The 20,509-nt window shown below is 43.8% G+C and overlaps 2 long non-coding RNA genes across 2 annotated transcripts; one reads left to right on the top strand and one right to left on the bottom strand.

The window, feature by feature from the left end:
- The first annotated feature begins 14 nt into the window (after positions 1–14).
- LOC147021497 (uncharacterized) lies at positions 15–5,846 on the top strand. Its single transcript, XR_015060809.1, has 3 exons — positions 15–520; positions 859–954; positions 1,994–5,846. It is a non-coding gene; the product is annotated as an uncharacterized LOC147021497 (long non-coding RNA).
- Positions 2,241–7,063, bottom strand: LOC147021496 (uncharacterized). Its single transcript, XR_015060808.1, has 3 exons — positions 6,926–7,063; positions 3,192–3,264; positions 2,241–2,412 (listed from the first exon to the last, which is right to left on the bottom strand). It is a non-coding gene; the product is annotated as an uncharacterized LOC147021496 (long non-coding RNA).
- Positions 7,064–20,509: the final 13,446 nt, after the last annotated feature.

Here is a 20,509-nt window from a genome sequence, read left to right as displayed (position 1 = left end):
TATATATATATATATATATATATATAATGGGTCCACAGTCGCTCCGGCACGACACTGTGAGTGTGAGTTTATCATCGCACGATGACGTACAACCTCAAACAAGGAAATGAGGACATTTGGCCCATCGTTGCCACAGTGCACTCTCACTTTAATTTCTGTTCCAGGGACTGCTGAATGAATGTCACGACGTCCACCTGCAATCATGCTCTCCGAGTCGATGACGTCATCTCGTACGGGCCGTGCTGAATGAATCTCACGACGTCCACCTGCAATCATGCTCTCCGAGTCGATGACGTCATCACGTACGGGTCGTGCTGAATGAATCTCACGACGTCCACCTGCAATCATGCTCTCCGAGTTGATGACGTCATCACGTACGGGTCGTGCTGAATGAATCTCACGACGTCCACCTGCAATCATGCTCTCCGAGTCGATGACGTCATCACGTACAGGCCGAGCTGACTTCCAGCTTCAAACGTCAATCTTCTTTGAAATGATGGTTGACTAAAGTCCAACTAAGGTGACCGACCTTAATAGGGTGACCCAACTTGTGCAATCATAAAGGGACATTTAATCGAATTAGGAGACGAAGCGAACAGGTGCACGATGGGTGCGAATCAGGAAAGTTTTTCCGAGGTGCTCGGTGCAGGCTCATGAAAGTGGTGTGCTTGTTCGTTCATTTATTTATTTCCTGGTTGTGATCTTGAAGACAAAAAGGTTTCCTCTTGTGCTCCATGCCTCGGCACATAATCAAGGCATAGGATAACAAAGGGAAACCTTTCAGTTTCACCCTTTTGAGTTGTGTGGATGTGACGAGTTCGCCCATCTGATCATGATGTGTGACGTCATGCTGTGCAGGTCGACGGATGGTGACGAACAAGAAAGTGGGGCGTGTTGATGAGTTTCTTCCTCTTCCTCATTTTGTGCCTATAAACCAAGAAAGGAACCTGAGAGGTTTGTAATCTTCAAATGGTGACATAGTAATACAATATGGCGAAATAAGTAATATTCATATGAGTATCCATCCATCCATCCATCGGGACCACACTCTGTGCAGAGCGTTGGTGCCGCAGAAGCAGTCTCCTTGGCTGTTGGGTACAATCCTGGACGGGTCGCCACTCTGACACAGTATACCAGCAAGCTGGCACTCATTTTGCCGACCCAGGAAGGATGACAGGCAGAGTCAACCCCACCTGGTATTAATTCAACAGCCGAGTGGGATTTGAACTCAGAATCCGAGGATCCCAAGCCCACTACCCTAACCATGAAGCCAACACCAGGCATATATGTGAGGATCCCATGTCCCGTAAACAGTGTGACCACTCCTCATTTTCATAAATGCCAAGGTGAGCCAATGAAAAAAGCCAAGAATTCACAAGGTTTCAGAAAAGCGATGATAATAGAAAACCAAGAAAAGCAAGAAAACCAAGACACCAAGGTGAAAGATCTTGATAAAAAAAGCCAAGGAGTGGTTACACTGCCCATAAATGCTTTTTTGTTGTTGGGATCATGTGTAATTTCTCTTACATCATGTTCATTTATTAGGACAACCAAGAAACTCAATTAAAATGCATGCATTTATCAATTACCTGCTTCAGTTTGTCGCTCCCCCGTAGAAAGCTAATAAGATGTTGTAAAATTGTTGGGTTGAAGGTGGAGAAAACCCGAAGAAACACCTGTTTATAGCGAGGCAGCACTGTGCTGTGGATCCAAATACCTCAAGCTCCATTTTATCAGGAAATAAAGTGTTCCATTTACTGAAAATATTGCTTTCATGTAACCGGTCCATTTTAACTCGGCAGGTCCTTCATCGGGATTGGGTCCATCCATGAGAACATCACAAAGGGCTGGTGGGATAGCCGAGACTCTCGATGTATGCACACTCACCTTTAACATGTCTAGCCTGGGTTCAAATTCCAACCCAGCTAGATATAAACTCTCACCCTGGTGTTTATCATGCAGGGCAATTCATCTCTGTTCATGCCGTCATCAGGTGGACGTTGAGCTGGAGGACCTGTCGTTGGTGGACGTTGAGCTGGAGGACCCGTCGTTGGTGGACGTTGAGCTGGAGGACCCGTCGTTGGTGGACGTTGAGCTGGAGGACCCATCATCAGGTGGACGTTGAGCTGGAGGACCCGTCGTTGGTGGACGTTGAGCTGGAGGACCCATCGTTGGTGGACGTTGAGCTGGAGGACCCGTCGTTGGTGGACGTTGAGCTGGAGGACCCGTCGTTGGTGGACGTTGAGCTGGAGGACCCGTCGTTGGTGGACGTTGAGCTGAAGGAACCGTCGTTGGTGGACGTTGAGCTGGAGGACCCGTCGTTGGTGGACGTTGAGCTGGAGGACCCGTCGTTGGTGGACGTTGAAGAACCCACGGTGTATTTCACGAAGAGTCGGTGAATTATCACCAACACTGTGAACAAATTACAAATTCCTACTCAAATCTCTTCCAGTCGAACGTCAGGACTGGTCAGGCGTTTCATGAAAGACTTGGGCCAAAAAACCTATACCGACCGACCCCGCAACATGGGAATAATTGGGGTCATTAAAGTAGTTAGTAGTCGACTATGAGTACCTTACAAAAGGCTCACCTCATCCGTTTCTTATAAATAATACTTCTTTCCAAACAAAATCTACCATTTCGTGCAATTCTTTATGTTGATTTATATACCAGTTCGGGTAAATCCCTATTACTCCACAATACACGATATCTTATACTTGTGCTGACATTTTGTTGCTGACAAATTGAGAGTTTAAATTCAGCAGTAGATAAGTTTAGATTGGAATTAGATGGGTACCTGTAAGTTATGGAGATAGAGGGGTATCGGGATGTGTGGCAGGACTTTTCAAGGTAGTTTGAGCATTGATGGGTGATTGTGTGCATGTGTACGGAGTGCTGTTGGTGGGGGTCTCGTCAAGAAGGTGTTGTGTGTTTTAAACCAAGCCCATGCCCCTACCCTGGAAAAAGGTAAAAATAATTTTAAAAAAAAACACCTAAAAAAAAAATTACAAAAAACTTAATTGAAAAAAACCAAACAATTTGCATTTCCTTCTTTGGATCTTGTGTTGATAAATGAGTGTGGTGTTGATGTAGTGCGGGCATGATGGGCTGACTGGCCTCTATCTGTGTCTCATTTCCTTGTGATTTCTTCCCTGCCACTCTCCTTCTCATTCTCCCCCTGTTTTGCCCACCTGTTCCACCTCCGCCGGGTTAGCCATCTGCCACCTGCTCTTTGTCAGTTCGTTCCTCCATGAGCGTCGACTTCTGTGTAAACAAAAAAACAAAAAAAAAAAAACTTTACCGTTCTTTATTTATACGTCATGACATCACCATGCTGTCACTTTAAAATTATCAAGTTTATGAAAGCAAGCCTGCTGTTTACTCTGTTTTATTGCCCTGGGTTAAATTACACCTTTACAAAGGTAACTTGCACTCATCTCGTGTTGCAAAATATTTCTCAAGTTGGTCTGTTTGTCATTTTCCATTTGCATCAAAGTATTGCTGAATGATGCTGTGATCTGAGGTTCAAATCCCATACACTGTGTTCATTTGTCCATTGTCTACTAATGTCCTTGTTGTATCTGTACTTGGTGTCCAGGCTTCTCCATAAGCCTGAGAGCACTGTAAAAAACAAACCCAAAGAACCCTGTTTTATATTTATTTATTTATTTTTGTACAGTTCTGAACTGTATCATGTCTGTGAGTGTGAGTATGTATGTATGAACCATTATGGACACCAGCATTTGCGTCATGATGGCTCCACTTGGCTCATCCCTCGAGTGCTTGTGTGTGGAGAGTTTGCACACGTAACTGATACGAAAATGTCACTTTCACCCAGAACAACGTCAAGTTTCCCAGGATGGTTTAAGGGTTCAGGAAACTGAACTTTGTTTCCCATTTCTGGGGATTAAATTGCTTTGAAAACAGCAGCTGGAGGACAGGTGTGTGTGTGTGTGTGTGTGTGTGTGTGTGTGTGTGTGTGTGTGTGTGTGTGTGTGTGTGTGTGTGTGTGTGTGTGTGTGTGTGTGTGTGTGTGTGTGTGTGCGCATGCATGTTATATATGTCCATGGGGTGAGCGTATGAGGTAGTGGTGGGCAGTACATTTAAAAGACTGACATGAGAACCACGAGACAACGGACTTGGGAGACGATTCCACAATCGGGAGAATAAGGAGAAGGATGAATGCAGGTGGGCAAGCGGTTTGGACTTTGGTGGTGTGAGAAGGTGATGGTTTCTAAAGTAACGTGTGCAACCTGGGGTGGCTTTGGGGAGGAGTAGAGTTAGGAGAGTGTTCTGACATCAACACAATGTAGTACGAGAGGAACATGCGAGTCACAAAACTGGAAACGCACTTATCTGACAAGCCAGCTGGGTACAATGCTGCTTCTTCGGATTAATGGCTTACCTTACCAAAACCATAAATTCTGCTGGAGAAGAACTATAAGTGCACGACCTGCACGCTCTTGAGTCACATTTTGGGTTTTTGGTCCATGACAGCAAAGGCTACTGAAGTGTCTGGCTGCTTGTGGGTAATTACCCAGTGCATGCGGAGAGAAAAGTAGAGTTAAGCATTTGGCTCACTTTGTCTGTCTGTCCACAAACATCAGGGTATGATGGAGGAACAATTTTATTTCAATCGAATGTTGTGTTTTGAATATGAATCGGAAAATGAACCTGCAGTTTAGCAGTACTTTGGCTCTGAGTTTTTCCCGATCGTGCATGTGCAGAGAGGAGTGAGATCTTTTTTTTTTTTTTTACTCTGTCTGCCCGTGTGGGAGCCAATCAAAATTTAAAATTATTCCAAACAGAAAACGTACTGTTTTTAAGGATGTCACAAAGGACACAAACAACAGGCATGAAGAACTAATGCAATGTGTTAAATAAGGTGGTGTAAAAGACGCTGCAACAACGGAGGTAAACTTCTGAAATTTTTCTTCTACAACCTTTAAAACATTAATTTTATTTAAATGGAATTATATATTTGAACACAAGAACACAAATCGCCTTTTAGACACTTTCAAAATCCTTCAGTTTAGCAATACTTGTTTCAAAATGCACTTGGTGGCCCGACAGACAATTGTTTGACCTGGTTATATGAGTATCTGTCTTTCGCCAGCACCATGGCCAAATTCTAAATTCTTGCCCTCTAACTAACAAAGGGCTCTGCATCAGCAGCACAGCTGCACCTTCAGCCATTGACGTTTCACACAGCCATGTGCTACGTACGAAAGAAAAAGAGTAGTAGCTGTAAGGCTAAGCTCAGGGTATGTTCTGTGAACATTATAATGGGCATTTATATTTGATCTTGTAGACAATTATCATTGATAATTGATATCAAGACAATTATCTTTTTGATTCTGGGGAAATTTAGGGAATGCTGTCTTTTCATTTTGAACATTTCGTTTAAACACACGTAGGTAACCATTTGATTTGTGCACCCTTTTCATACTTAGCATTCCAGGCATTAAAAAGTCAACCACCATATGTGGGCTAGTATTACAGGTAGATCAGTAGAGTAGAAACCAAGCACGTGAGGCAGGTTCCCATCTCCTGAAAGGTCATTATGAACATGGAGCCAGCTGGGTTTTGGCCAATAATCCAATCGTGACTTGGAAATTCTCCTGGGAGGAGGTCAGGTTCCAAAATTGAGAATCCAAATACAACAGCGTTCACCCAGTCTTTAGACTCAGAACTTCAAGAATGTCAATGCCCTCGACCTACCAAGAGGTCACCACCATGCCCACATTGTATGATATTTGTAGATAATGCAATACATTAAGAGTTTACAAATATGAACTACTCTTTTATAAATCAGCAGATAAGCTACACGTTCAAATTGGGATACCTCTCCCCCATTTCAAAGTGAATATATATACATATATATATGTATATATATATATATATATATATATATATATATCTCTCTCTCTCTCTCTCTCTCTCTCTCTCTCTCTCTCTCTCTCTCTCTCTCTCTCTCTCTCTCTCTCTCTCTCTCTCTCTCTCTCTCTCTCTCTCTCTCTCTCTCTCTCTCTCTCTCTCTCTCTCTCTCTCTCTCTCTCTCTCTCTCTCTCTCTCGAATAGCATGTATGCTTCATACATGTAAATGTACCCTTGTATCTTTGCTCTCTCACACACACACACACACACACACACACACACACACACACACACACACACACACACACACACACACACACACACACACACACACACACACACACACAATCGGTAGAGCACATACCTTTGCCAGGCTGAACAGTTTCCGTTTTGTATCCCACTGATCGACTGGATCTGGATCCAGACCTCCAAAATCGAATCGGCTTGATATTGTCACATACGCAACTCATCCATCTCGTTTTGTCATAATCCATCCACAACTTTTTGAAACATCATGCTATATATCGTTTTTCAACCGATCTCTCCATGGTGAAGAATCACTTGTATTATGACAAAATTGCCGGATTCAGATCATCACCAAAATCGAATCGATTCGTCCTTGTCACACACCCAACCTGTTCACCAAGTTGGTCCGAATCCATCCACAATTTTTCGAGATATCGTGCTTTCCAGTATATCAGTTTAGTGCTATCTCTCAATGGTGAAGAATCACTTAAAAAATTCTAGTATCCACATCTGGATTTTCACCAAAATCGAATAAATTCATCTTTTTCACACACCCAACCTCTCCACCAAGTTTTGTCCAAATCCTTCCATAACTTTTTGAAATATCCTGCTCACAGACAAACAGACAGACAGACCGACCAGGGTGAAAACATAACCTCCGCCCACCTTTGGTGGCAGAGATAATAAAATCTTGACCCTTCATCTCGAGATTGTGACTTTCACAATTTAATTAAAAACTTTATAAACACCTGAAAAACTTGTGTAGAAATGAATAATCATGATATTCACGTAACATACTTACCATTGTGGCTTAGCCCATTATTACACAAGTACATTCAAGATCCTTCCACTGGAGCCATCGGCGTACGATCGTACAATGATCAAAAACACAAGGATTCAATCCTTGCTTCATGGTCGGCTGAAAGCATACCCCTTCAGGTCCAATTTTGCATCCCCTCTAATTTTATGAAATGTCCACTTTCTAAAATCCCTTATGCTACTGAGGCTCGAGCGTGTAGCGAGCCCTTTATATGAGCCGCACTCATGATTAAACCCATGATATGTCAGCTGCCCTTTGGAGATCTCATGACTTTGCTTTAAGTCTAATCCTATGTGAGTACAATGGGCCAGTGGTGCAGACAGAGGCTTTTATGCATTGTTAGACAAACCAGTTAGGAGACAGCAGCCAAGTGTTCATTTTAAGATACGGCCGTTTGACCAGAGAGGAAAATATTGTAAAGCTTGTGATGAATGAATCGTATTTTGTGAAAAAAAAATCGAGAAAACGACACTCTAAAGATGTGTGTTTACCTGGATCCAAGTGATGAGTCGTGAAATAAAAACATTACTCTGAAGCACAGATGAGAGAGAAATAGATATAGATAGATCTCCATAGGCCAGGACCACCACCCAGCGGGGGAAGTTTACAATGATAATTCCTTTCGCAGACATTTTGGACTTAACAAATGTTGAGAGAGGGAAGACGGTTAAAAGAGAACAGTCGGCCCTCTTGTCTCTTCTGGGCATGACGAGAGAGCTACCCGATTCTCGTTGTAGTGCTGGTGCGAATTTGTTCATGTGCTGAAATGAGGTGCCAGCCATTGTCGGTTTGGCTGGGCCAACAAGAAAGCCAAGACTGGGCTGGCAGTCACTCCTGCTTGTCCCTTATCTGCCAGCCTCAGCAGTTACCTTGTTGTATGATCAAGGAGAAAGGCAGCGCCATTTGGTGTGTGCGGAACTGGAACTTCGAGGGAGTGGTGTGGCAATGTCGATTGTGAGAAGAAACTGTGTGGCGGTTTGTGGGCTCCTGGCGTTGAAGACCGTCCACATGAATTTCCTCAATAACGTGGCCATGGAGAGCGACCTCACGCCATTTTGGTACATTTTCCCACGCGGTTCGCCGACACCAGGCTCCTAAAGGTCATCTCTGGACACAAAGCTGAGTGTGGCATAAAGGGGGGATTTTCTTTTATTTTTATCTTTACCCTTGTCTGTTTTTGTGACTGAGTGGAGATGTCTCAAATTAGGATTTAGTTCACCTCACTCTAATTTATTTTCATTATCACCCTTGATTTATGTTTATTAAATCATTATTGTTGAATTTCCTTGTGTTTGTTTATTGTGGGTTTGAGAATAAACCGTATGCTTCCGTTCTGGTAAAGTGCCTCCCTGCCTCCATCCCGCACGTGCCGTAACCGCCAAGAATTTCGACTGTTCGCCTCCGAGTTGAAACTGTCCAGGCTGATGTTAATCGTCCTGGACACGACAATACTTTCCACACAAACTATGCAAGCTTTTCCATGAGTCAAAGACACTGATGGTAAAAATAAAATAAAATACTTCCAAAACCAGCATTGCATTAACATTAGGTCGTTTTAAGGCACATTAGTCATTTCCCCATATAGTTACCATCCTTTTTGATGTAGTTGCACCAGTTTGAGATGGTGTACGACATCCTCACGAAAAATATGAAGGCCATCTGATGAAATGCCATGGAGATTAAAATCTGTTGTTACCAGGTCTGTCCAGCAGGGTGAATGGAAAAGTGTAACATGTCTAAACAAGAGTGAGAATTGCTTTGCAATACATGTCCCCTCCCAGTACCAAAATGGAGAAGAATAAGAAAAACCCGATAACCCACCATGTTTGGGTCTATTTGGCAAAATAAAAGGAAAAGCAGTTTTCATTTGCTGATATCTTTCATAGACAAGAAACCAATAAAGACAAAGAGAATAACAAAATAGAGATAAAAATTACTTTGCTTTAATGCACTCGAGCCAATATCAGAACCAAAATGAAGAAGAAGAAGAAGGACCTTTGTAACCCACTGTGTGTCATTTGTTTCTTGGCTTTGCCTATTTCAGACTAAAAATAACCTGATGTACATTCATGAAGCAAAATCATAGTAAAGCCATGTACCAAGTTTCAGTTGTATATGTTAAAGGGTATGGAAAAAAGTCTGAAAAGCAACAGGTCAGACAGATGGATGGCAAACTGATAGCTAGACTATAGCGATCATCCCCTCCAGTGGGGGACTCACTAGAGAGTTCATAGAACACCTTACCCTGCAATGTCTTGAGAAATAAAGACATGGGGGAGGAGGGTACGAGTAGCAGATTTGAATGGTCGTGATGACGTAAAATGCCATAATATTTTGTTCAGATACTGCTTCATGGAAGGGGCTTGAAAGTGCTATAAAAGGTGATTTTTTTATTTTTTACAATGTTCAAGTATATAATCCAATTGAAATAAAATAAAGATTTCAAAGGTTGTAGAAAAATAAATTCAGAAGTTTACCATTGTTGATGCAGCGTCTTATACACCACTTTATGTGCACATATAAAGATACACAAGGAATTTAGATGCAGGCGGAGGCCATTCAGCCCATCGTGCCTGCCCCACATCAACACCAGACCAATCCAACTATATAAAGGATTGATTCATCCTTGTATGGAGTACAAGGATGAATCAAAAGTTATTCAACTTGTCAACTCTACAAATCTGACCTCAAAACTTGACCCACTCAAATTATGCCGCAAAGTTGGCTCTCGTTCTCTTTTCTACATATATTACTTCAGTTTCTGCTCGCAAGAACTTGCTGCTTGTGTACCGCCACCATGAGTGAGACCAATGAAGACTCGACAAGCCACTACATCACACCAGGTTTTCTGGTGAGGAGGGTGTTTGGATATGGACACCCAGCAGGATTAAAAACAAAACCTGTCAAAGGGCGGAGGAGCTCCTTGTGAGCCAACGGCCATCCATATCTAGTGCCCAACTGTGTCTGCGGACGTCCTCCTGCAGTTGGGTTACTTCTTATTAGGAGGTTGGTGGCAGGATTTGCACTCCAGCCACCGTAAAACGCTTCATTCCGCAAAACGCAAAAACGCAAAAAAATCTGAAAACCCACTCCGTGGGAGTACCTCCTGTGCAGCTTCCCTTCGCAGGGCAGCTCACCGGATGATGGGATTGGGGCAAAGCCTTCGGGACCCCCAATCTTTGATAGGAGGGAAACCACGGGGTAACATCCCTGGGTCAGATTGCGGGAGAGTGTGTCGGAGTGGTGCTGAGGTGTCGTCCACCAGACGGCGGTCTCCTTGGGTTAACCTGAGGCGGTCCCTTCGGGTGGGTGCCTGGAATGTCCTATCCCTAAGAGAGGATGATCACCTGTCTCTGTTATCATCTGAGCTCAAGCGTTTGGACATCGGGATTGCAGCTCTCTCTGAGGTTCGGAGACCGGATTGCGGCGAGATAATGGTGGGTGGTTACACCTACTATTGGTCTGGTCGCTCTGATGGTTACCATACCCAAGGAGTTGCTGTAGCTGTGTCCAATAAGCTGACCCCAATGATAATTGAGGTAACACCGGTCAACGAGCGTATTATGAGATTAAGGATTCGTCACTCTTTAGGTGTCATTTCCCTGGTCTCTATTTATGCTCCGACTGAGGCGAGTGATCTTACCGTGAAGGATGCATTCTACGCCACACTCGAGTCTGTGGTTGATCAGTGCCCCAGACGAGATACACTTCTAGTCTTGGGGGATTTCAATGCATCGACTGGAACTGATAGGGATGGTTATGAGGTGTGTGTTGGTCCCCATGGGTCAGGAACTATGAACCAGAATAGCACTAAGTTCCTTGACTTTGCAAGAAGTCATGGACTTAGGGTGGCTGGTTCATGGTTTCAGCGCCCGCAAGCTCATCGCTGGACTTGGTATTCCAACGCTGGCGGTGTGGCAAAGGAGATTGACCATGTCCTCATTGACGGTCGTTGGAGGATGATCCAGAACTGCAGGGTCTACCGGAGTGCTCAGTTCCTCAATACTGACCACAGGCTTGTTGTAGCAACTCTAAAGCTGCACCTTAAATCCTGGAGAATGGTACCATCCCAGCCTAGGCTGGATGTTGCCAAGCTCAGGGATGAGAGAGTAGCTGAGGAGTTTGCGAACAGGCTGAGTGGACACTTGGGGGTCTGGGTGCTTTGGGGGTCCTGAAGAGTTGTGGAGCACCTTCAAGACCACCGTCCTTGATGTTGCCGGTGGATGCCTTGGAGTTCACCGCAGGGCAAAGAAGAATTTTGTCTCTCAAGGGACACTGGATACCATTGACCAGAGTCGCAGGGCCAGGCTGAATGGCAGAGCTGAGCTGTTCAGGGAGCTGAGGCGTAAAACTGTACGTGCACTGAGGGTGGACAAGGAGGCCTATGTGCGAGGAATCTGTGAGGGGTAGAGCATCACCTGTGGACAGGTGATTCTCGTCCCGCTTACAGGGGAATTCGCGCATTACGTTCATCCAAGCCCATCCCTCGGAGCACTGCAGTTCGAGCAGAGAGTGGTAGGCTCTTGACAGAGGAGTCTGAAGTGAAGGCCCGCTGGGCCGGTTACTTTGAGCGGTTGTACCAGGCTGATCCCCCAGCTGTCGAGTTGGACGTCAAGGGTGTTACAATCCCTGTTGCTGACCCTCGAATCAACTGTGGTCCACCATCGCTTGTGGAAACACGGGCTGCGGTGAACCAGTTGAAACGGGGCAAAGCTCCAGGGATCTGTGGCATCCATGCTGAACTTCTCAAGGCTGGTGGAAATGCTGCACTCGTGTCGTTGCATGCAGTTTTGTGCTCTGCCTGGAACACAGGCATCATCCCAACTGACTGGAAGAGGGGCCTTGTTGTCCCTCTCTGGAAAGGGAAGGGTGATCGCCAAGACTGCAACAACTACCGAGGGGTGACGCTGCTCTCAGTGCCGGGCAAGGTCTTTGCTCGGATAATTCTTGATAGGGTTCGCCACCATCTGCTTGAGCACCAGCGTCCAGAGCAGTCAGGCTTTACACCAAAGAGGTCAACGATTGACCGTATCCTTGCTCTTCGTGTCCTCACTGAACGCAGACGAGAGTTTTGGCAGGGGCTGCTTGCAGCCTATGTTGATCTCTGTAAAGCGTTCGATTCAGTGAATCGGGATGTCCTCTGGAGGATTCTTGGTCTTCGTGGGGTGCCACTGAAACTGATCGATCTGATGTCTGAACTCTACTCTGGTACTGAGAGTGCTGTGAAGTGTGGTGGTACCGCCTCTGACTTATTTCCAGTTGTTACTGGAGTTCGTCAGGGATGTGTACTTGCCCCCACACTTTTCAGCACTTGTATGGACTGGATTTTTGGGAGGATGTCGGAGAGATCAAGTTGCGGTGCATCGTTTGGCAATGTCAAGATCTCGGACCTTGATTTTGCAGATGATGCAGTCATCTTTGCGGAGACTTTAGACATCCTCTTGGGGGCCCTCGAGGTGCTGAATGAGGAGTCGGAGCCGTTGGGATTACGGATTTCTTGGGTCAAAACAAAGATCCAGGCTTTCGGTGACATCTTGGATGCTGCTGTCCTGTCTGTGTCTGTTTGTGGTGAGGATGTTGAGGTCGTGGATAGATTCACTTACCTTGGCAGTGATATTCATGTCTCCGCAGGTTGTGAGCCGGAGGTCAATAGACGTCTGGGTCGGGCCTGGGGAGTCATGGATTCACTGGATCATGGGGTGTGGCGCTGCCGGTACCTGTGCGGGAGGACGAAAGTCCGAGTCTTCAGGTCCTTGGTACTTCCAGTCTTGCTCTATGGGTGCGAGACTTGGACTTTGACCAAGGATCTGAGACGGAGACTTAATTCCTTTGGTACCAGGTCTCTTCGGAGAATCCTTGGCTATCGCTGGTCGGATTTTGTGTCCAACGAGCGGTTGCTGAGAGAGACTCGGATGAGATTTGTTACCTGCATAGTCCGTGAGCGTCAGCTGCGGCTGTATGGACATGTGGCTCGTTTTCCTGACGCTGATCCTGCTCACCAGATTCTCTCAGCGAGGGAGTCTCATGAGTGGAGGAGGCCAGTGGGCCGACCACGTGCCTCATGGTTGCAGCAGGTTGACCATCATCTCAAGGAGATGGGGATGGGCCTGGCATCTGCCTGGGGGATGGCCAGACGGAGGCCCCCGGAGTACCGGCGGAAAGTGGACGCAGCGACGCGCTGTTCTGGCACATGCTCCCATACCTGACCTGACCTGATGCAGCGTCTTATACACCACTTTATGTGCACATATAAAGATACACAAGGAATTTAGATGCAGGCGGAGGCCATTCAGCCCATCGTGCCTGCCCCACATCAACACCAGACCAATCCAACTATATAAAGGATTGATTCATCCTTGTATGGAGTACAAGGATGAATCAAAAGTTATTCAACTTGTCAACTCTACAAATCTGACCTCAAAACTTGACCCACTCAAATTATGCCGCAAAGTTGGCTCTCGTTCTCTTTTCTACATATATTACTTCAGTTTCTGCTTGCAAGAACTTGCTGCTTGTGTACCGCCACCATGAGTGAGACCAATGAAGACTCGACAAGCCACTACATCACACGATTATTTGTGGCCATTGGCAACTCAAGGGTGGGCCATTACGATGTTTGTTTCTTCCCCTCCACTGACAAACTGTGGAACTCTTTACCGTCTCACGTCTTCCCAAACACTTATGACCCTCCCCTTTTTCAAAAAGCAGATTTTTTACTTCTTCCAAAACTTTGAGGCTATTCTCTCTTTCCTTACTATTCTATCAATGCAGTTCTTTTATTTAAGGCCTGGCCTCTATGAGGATTAAAAAGTCGGTGACTGGAGCCTTCAACATAAAATTGAAAAAAAGAAAAACAGCAATCAGAGATTGTCGACCCTCACCAGGACTTGAGTGGTGTATTTTTTTTATTGATTTTCGGATAAATCCAATATGGCTGCCAACCATGTGACCTATGATATCATATGTGTGAACCTTTTGTTCCTCATGGACAGGCGGTCATATGTGTAAAGTTTCACTTCAATTTTTCAGCCACTTCAGAGAAGAAGATTTTTGAAGGTTCTTTAAAAAGAAAAACAACATGGCTGCTGAATCATTTGACCGATGACAAAATGAAAACATTTTCTGTGGACAATTTTATCCCTAGATGACCCTCAAAATTTTTCAAACTAATCGGATGTGGCGTTCTCCATAATGCAATTATGACGTCATAATGAGGGCACCTATGGCATCATCAAAAACCACACTCATTCCCCATGAGGAGTACTTGCCGTGTGCTAAGTTCCAATTTTTTCCTTGGTGCAGTCTCAGATACAGAGGTCCAAAGTTTTTTTTCCGTTTTTCAAATGTGGCTGCCACCCCACGTGACCTATGACGTCATAATTATTATTAAAACATTCGACATGAGTAGTCGCACCAATGTTGAAAATTTCATCTCAATCTGACAAGCGGTTGAGCAGAAAAACAAGAAACTTCTGTGTGGACAAACAGACAGACAGACAAACAAACAAACAAACCAACAAACGGAACAAACCAACATACTTGACAAAATCGAAGATTTTGCCAAGTAACAAACAAACAAACAAGCCAGTAGGCGTCCATGGGTCGCCGAGCATCCGATGGCCTTTGACCCCTGATCTGAGTTAATCTAGTTGTCTAGACTCGAGAGGATATCGCTTTTGCGGAAATGAAATAAAGCCACAAATGCCGGCGTCTCCATTGGTTTATCAGCATTACAATGTACCCAGAGATTCGTAGCTATGATGATGAGGCATTCGATGGTTATGAATGAGGAAAGTGGGGAAAAAAAACTTCATCGTTAAGAAACCGTTGCAGCCTGTTCCAAGTCAAGGCATTGTCGAGCAGGCCCCAAAAAAATGGTGAATTAAGACTCCAGTGAGGGACAGTGAGGTTACCAAAGATGACGCCTTGCTAAAGGATATTATTAAATAAGGACATTAATTATCTTCAAAAGGGGTGTTTAAATTAATCCAAAACACCCAATCTACACCCATGCACTTCCTTGGAGTTCCTTTGGTATGCATGCAAAGATTGGGGCTGCTAGATTTCATGGTTTTGGAGTTATGGAGAAGACACACACATTTATTAGTATAGATGTCTTCTTCTTTCGGCTGCTCCCGTTAGGGGTCACCACAGCGGATCATCCGTGTGATCCGCATAGTGATTTGGCACATGTTTTATGCCGGATGCCCTTCCTGGCGCAACCCTGGTCGCCTCTTACGACACAGGGATATGGTACACCTATTTTAACCGGGGTATACACCGGCCCAGTATACTGGTACTCATTTCGCCGACCTCGGAAGGATGACAGGCTGAGTCAACCCCCTGGTGTATTAATTCAGTGGTCCAACGGGGCTTGAACTCAGGACCTTTTGGATCCCAAGCCGCTGCCCTAACCACTGCGCCAACACCAGGCCAACACCACTGCGCCAATTTATTAGTATAGATGTGTCCCTCCCTAAATTCCTGTGCAATGTTAACACCACCTCTTATGATTTATAAATGATTCCCCTCCGAAAACAACCTAAAACCAGATTTGCTTTACCTATAGCTACCTGGCACTGTGCTGCCTGATTACCTCCCGTATCTATTACCACCCCCAGATCCTTCTCCTGTGTGACACACTCCAAAATTACCCCTTGCATCCTGTAATCTCTATTTTCATTGTTCTTTCCCATCCCCAACACCTTACCCTTGCTCAGGTTAAACTCCATCTGCCAATCTTTTGTCCAATCTATACAAGTACCAATATTTTCCGGAATCTGATCCCCCCCCCCCCCATTCCTCTGCTATCCACCTTACCTCCAAGCTTTGCGTCATCTGCAAATTTGGAAAGCCTAATCTTCACCCCATTTATCATGTTGCATTAGTTATTCATGCCTGTTGGTTGTATCGTTTATGACGTGGCTAATCCAGGTAGTTTCCTGGTTGGAATGATTTTCAATTTTGTTTGACAGACAGAAGTAAAAAAATATCTCACTCCTCTCTGCACATGCGCAATCAGGACGAATTTCGGAGCCAAAGTACTGCTAAACTACAGGTTCGGGTTCAAAATCAGACTCGATTGAAATGAAGTTGTTCCTTGATTATAAACTGATGTTTGTAGACAGAAGTGAACCAATTGTGTTACAGTCTTGGTTTAAATCCTGACCCGTCGATAAATTTTTGTATCGGTGCTTCGCAGACAGGGCAGCGTGGTATCAGTGGGCACCATTTTCATGGTATAAGTGTGCAGTGATATTTGTGGTCCTCCACGAGGATCTAAAAATAAAAATAATAATATTAATAATTTCTCCATGGGTCGGTGTTATGTTGAAAGTTTCATGCCAATCGCTCAAATGTTTGTGGAGAAAACAAATTTAAAAGTGAACAAGTCTGAAGACGACGACGGCTCACGAGCGGTATTTGAAGATGTGGATCATTTCAGAAGTCAAGGATGAGACAATGTGATAATGTTTGACCAATTTATAAAAATGATCAACATGATGTGGTACGAGTGACAGGTTATTTCACTGCAAAATGTCGAAAACCCGGTTTCGTTCAACAACTTAAAAAATTTGACCTTTGCATAACCTTTAAAGGTCCCAAAACAATGTTGTGGACAGTAAAATAAGGAAACAGGATACGTGCTATAGCTTATTGGAGTTAGTTCGTCGAAGAAGGTCGAAAACCCGGTTCGAGTCCCACAACTTTGAAAATTTGACCTTTGTGAATTTTAAAGGTCAAAGGTCAAGGATTATGACCTTTGGTGCAAAACTTCCTCTGGAACATTCCAGGAACAATATAACGTCATATCGGCTATATGGCATTTCACACTCCTCGGATTATCCATACTTTGATGAACTCAGCGTAAAAACAAACTTGAAGAGGGCACCACGGGCAAGGTGTTCGAGATAGAGCAAAATGGTTTCAAGACTTTAGGTGGGGAATGATCTTGAGATTATGCATAAAAAATATTGTCATCCTAGCTCTCAAAGTTTGGGCGGTCGTATGATTTTTATGTCAAAATTCGCAATTTTCTAAGTTTGTGACCTTGTGTTGTGACCTTGACCTTCGGACGAAAATGAAAAATCGAGCTCCGTGGGGCTATGCAGGTGCCATTGGGCTAACCAAATACCGAAACCCCTGCCAGATTAGACAAACCCCTCAGACAAGATGGATTTTTATGTCAAAATTCGCAATTTTCTAAGTTTGTGACCTTGTGACCTTGACCTTGGGACGAAAATGAAAAAAAAAATAAAAAAAATCGAGCTCCATGGGGCTATGCAGGTTCCATTGGGCTAACCAAATACCAAAACCTCTGCCAGATTCGACAAACCCCCGAGGAGAAGATGCAAATTGAAATTGGCTACCCCTTAAAAACACAATTCACAATTTTCTAAGTTCGCGACCTTGTGACCTTGACCTTGGTACGAAAATGAAAAAAAAAAAAAAAAAAAACCAGCTCTGTGGGGCTATGCAGGGGTGCCATTGGGCTAACCAGATACTGAAACCCCAGCCAGATTTGACAAACCCCTCGGAGAAGATAATTTTTTACGTCAAAATTCACAATTTTCTAAGTTCGTGACCTTGTGACCTTGACCTTGGGACGAAAATGAAAAATCGAGCTCTGTGGGGCTATGCAGGTGCAATTGGGCTCACCAAATACTGAAACCGCTGTCAGATTCGACAAACCCCCAAGGAGAAAATGCAAATTAAAATCGCCTACCCCCTAAAAACACATGTTTTTTGGGCGTGCCACACCCATTCTCAGGAAAACACAACTAGATCATGATATAAACCTCCCACCAAAATTTTATCAGGATCGGATCAAAACCCACGGAGCTATGCTCGGGACAGAGACAGACAGACAGACAGGCAGACAGACAGACACCAATAACAAATGTAGTGGTCACTTATTTTTTCGTGAACCAATAAAGGGGAAAAAGTGAGGGAGGAAGGACAAAAGTGAAGACCTCGGCCAACGTTCCACAACATGGTCAAGGATGGTTGTGGACGCCGATTATCAAACAAAGGACAAAGTATTACTATTACTAGAAAAAAAAGTAACTTGAACTCGCACCACATGCCTCTCCTCGCTCAGAATTCTCTCCCAGTGGGACAAACGTCGTTGGTTGCACCAGTTGGGATGATGCCTGTACAAGATGGGATTGGATCTTACAAGAAAACACCTGTGGTGTGCTCAGGCATGTTGTGAAGGAGCTCGTCATTCCTTGGAAAACCCCAGCAGTCGATCACCTCTAGCACAGGTGCTTTTGTGCTCCGAGTTAAGTGTCACAACAGTGTGTGTGTGTGTGTGTGTGTGTGTGTGTGTGTGTGTGTGTGTGTGTGTGTGTGTGTGTGTGTGTGTGTTTACCTCATTTTGAAAACCAGTCTCGTATTCGTGACATTTTGACCGTCAAAAATCCATCAATAAACATATGGTACGTAAGAATTTCTGTCTTAGTTTATTTTGTGTAGAAGTGTTAATATTGGAATAATTTTTTTCAGACTTACATTGCAGTGTACGCATAGATAAGTTTTCCAAAGATATTTCAGGTTATCACTCCGGCTTATAGGTGGGCTGAGAGTAGTGAATGCACACCAGATGGACGTAACAAGCTATTGTTAATTTGCTTTCGTGTCTTGTATCACAGTTAATTGTCTGCTTATTATATACTGCTATCATATTTACATGACATAAATCACAACGTCATCATTATTAATAATAATAATTATTTTGCTTCGACCTAGATAAAGTGCATAGCAACTGATATCCGAGTTTGTTCATATTTAAACAAATTATTTCACCGTATTATTTGACAGAAACTTGTTTTTAAGTCATTCGGGTAATATAAATTCTCTCTAACCAAAATATTTATGTTGATGTCTCCCTTTTTCAGGAGCTGAGGTCGAATCGACGAATCAGCCAGGATGGAGACCACAATCTGCCGAGGAAAGGCCCAGGCTTGGCGCCGAACCGATTGCCTCCGCTACCGAAGGTGGACGCACGTTATGTTTTCACCCGTCTATTTGTCTATTTGTTTGTGTGGGAGCAGGATATCTCAAAAGGTTAGGGACGGATTCAGACAAAATGTGGTGGACAGGTTGGCAGTGTGGCAAGAACAAATTGATTCGATTTTGGTGAAGATCAGGATCAGGATACGAGAATTTTAAAGCGATTCTTCATCATCGAGGGATGGGGCCAAAAACGATATGCTGTATGGCGTGATATATTCAAAAAGTTGTGTGCAGATTATGATAAAACTTGGTGGATGAGTTGGGTAAGTGACAAGAACAAGCCCATTTAGATTTTGTTTCAGGTCAGATGCAGATCCGGTCTTTCAGTGGGATACAAAACGTAAACTGTTCAGCTTGGTGGAGGGAGGTATGCATTCCACTGAGTGCCATTCTAATTCATCTATGAATCATCTGTCAACAAGACAAGCCTTCAACACCACAGAATGTCATTTCATTTGAATCTTTGAATTTTGCCATTCAAAAGAGATTGGATGTTATTGTTAAAAGACTGGAACAAAACCTTCATCCAGACATTTTGGATTGGAAAACTCGATCATGGCATGGCGAATGCAGATGCAGGTACACACTGAAGAAGAGCTGTGACCTTGCTGAAACAAGACTCCTGGGAGGATCTACAGGCACTCAGAGCCAAGACAAAGAAGACAGTGATATTGTTCAACCTGAATATTCAACTCGATCACAAAGAGTAGTTTTTAGTGATGCTGACTCGGTGCCTTAGTTGTGACTCAGCATAAGAAGGCAAGCTCAGCAATGACCCAAAGTCACGGTTCCACATTGGTAAGAAAGGCTCAGGAACTTAATGACAGATACGATCGATAAAGTAATTGATAAAGTACGAGGTTATCCAAGTGTATCAGTTAACCTTGTGGCAATGGAAGTGAGGTACCGCACGACTTGTATGAATGTTTACATGAATAAAAGATGCAAGACACAGAATAGACCTAGTAGTAATCTAATCAGCTTGTTCTTGTCATCTACCCAACACATCCACAACTTTTTGAAATATCTTGCTATATATAATTTTGGCCCACCTATCAATTGTGAAGAATCACTCTCGAAACTGTAGTATCCGGATACAGATCTTCACCACAACCTAATCAATTTGTTGTGGTCACACACCCAACCCGTCCACAACTTTTTGAAATATCATTATATATATATATATATATATATATATATATATATATATATATATATATATATATATATATATATATATATATATATATATATATATATATGTATATGTTTATCGTCCTATATCTCAATGGTAAAGAATCACTTAAAAAAAATGTTTTTAAACTCTCGTCTCCAGATCCGTATCTGGATCTTCACCAAAATCTAATAAATTTGTCCTTCTCACACCCAACCTGTCCACCAAGTTTCGTCTAAATCCGTCCATAACTTTTTGAAATATTCTGCTCACAGACAGATAGACAGACTAAACAAACAGGGGTGAAAACATAACCTCTGTCCACCTTCGATGGCGGAGGTAATAAAATGCTTACTTTATCATTGAACAATATT

The sequence above is a fragment of the Eptatretus burgeri genome, chromosome 8, assembly GCF_056783735.1.
Source record: "Eptatretus burgeri isolate ZD-2024b chromosome 8, Ebu_testis_v1, whole genome shotgun sequence".
Taxonomy (NCBI): Eukaryota; Metazoa; Chordata; class Myxini; order Myxiniformes; family Myxinidae; genus Eptatretus; species Eptatretus burgeri.
Note: the sequence above shows the minus strand (reverse complement) of the source record. Positions and strands in the feature narration are given on the sequence as shown.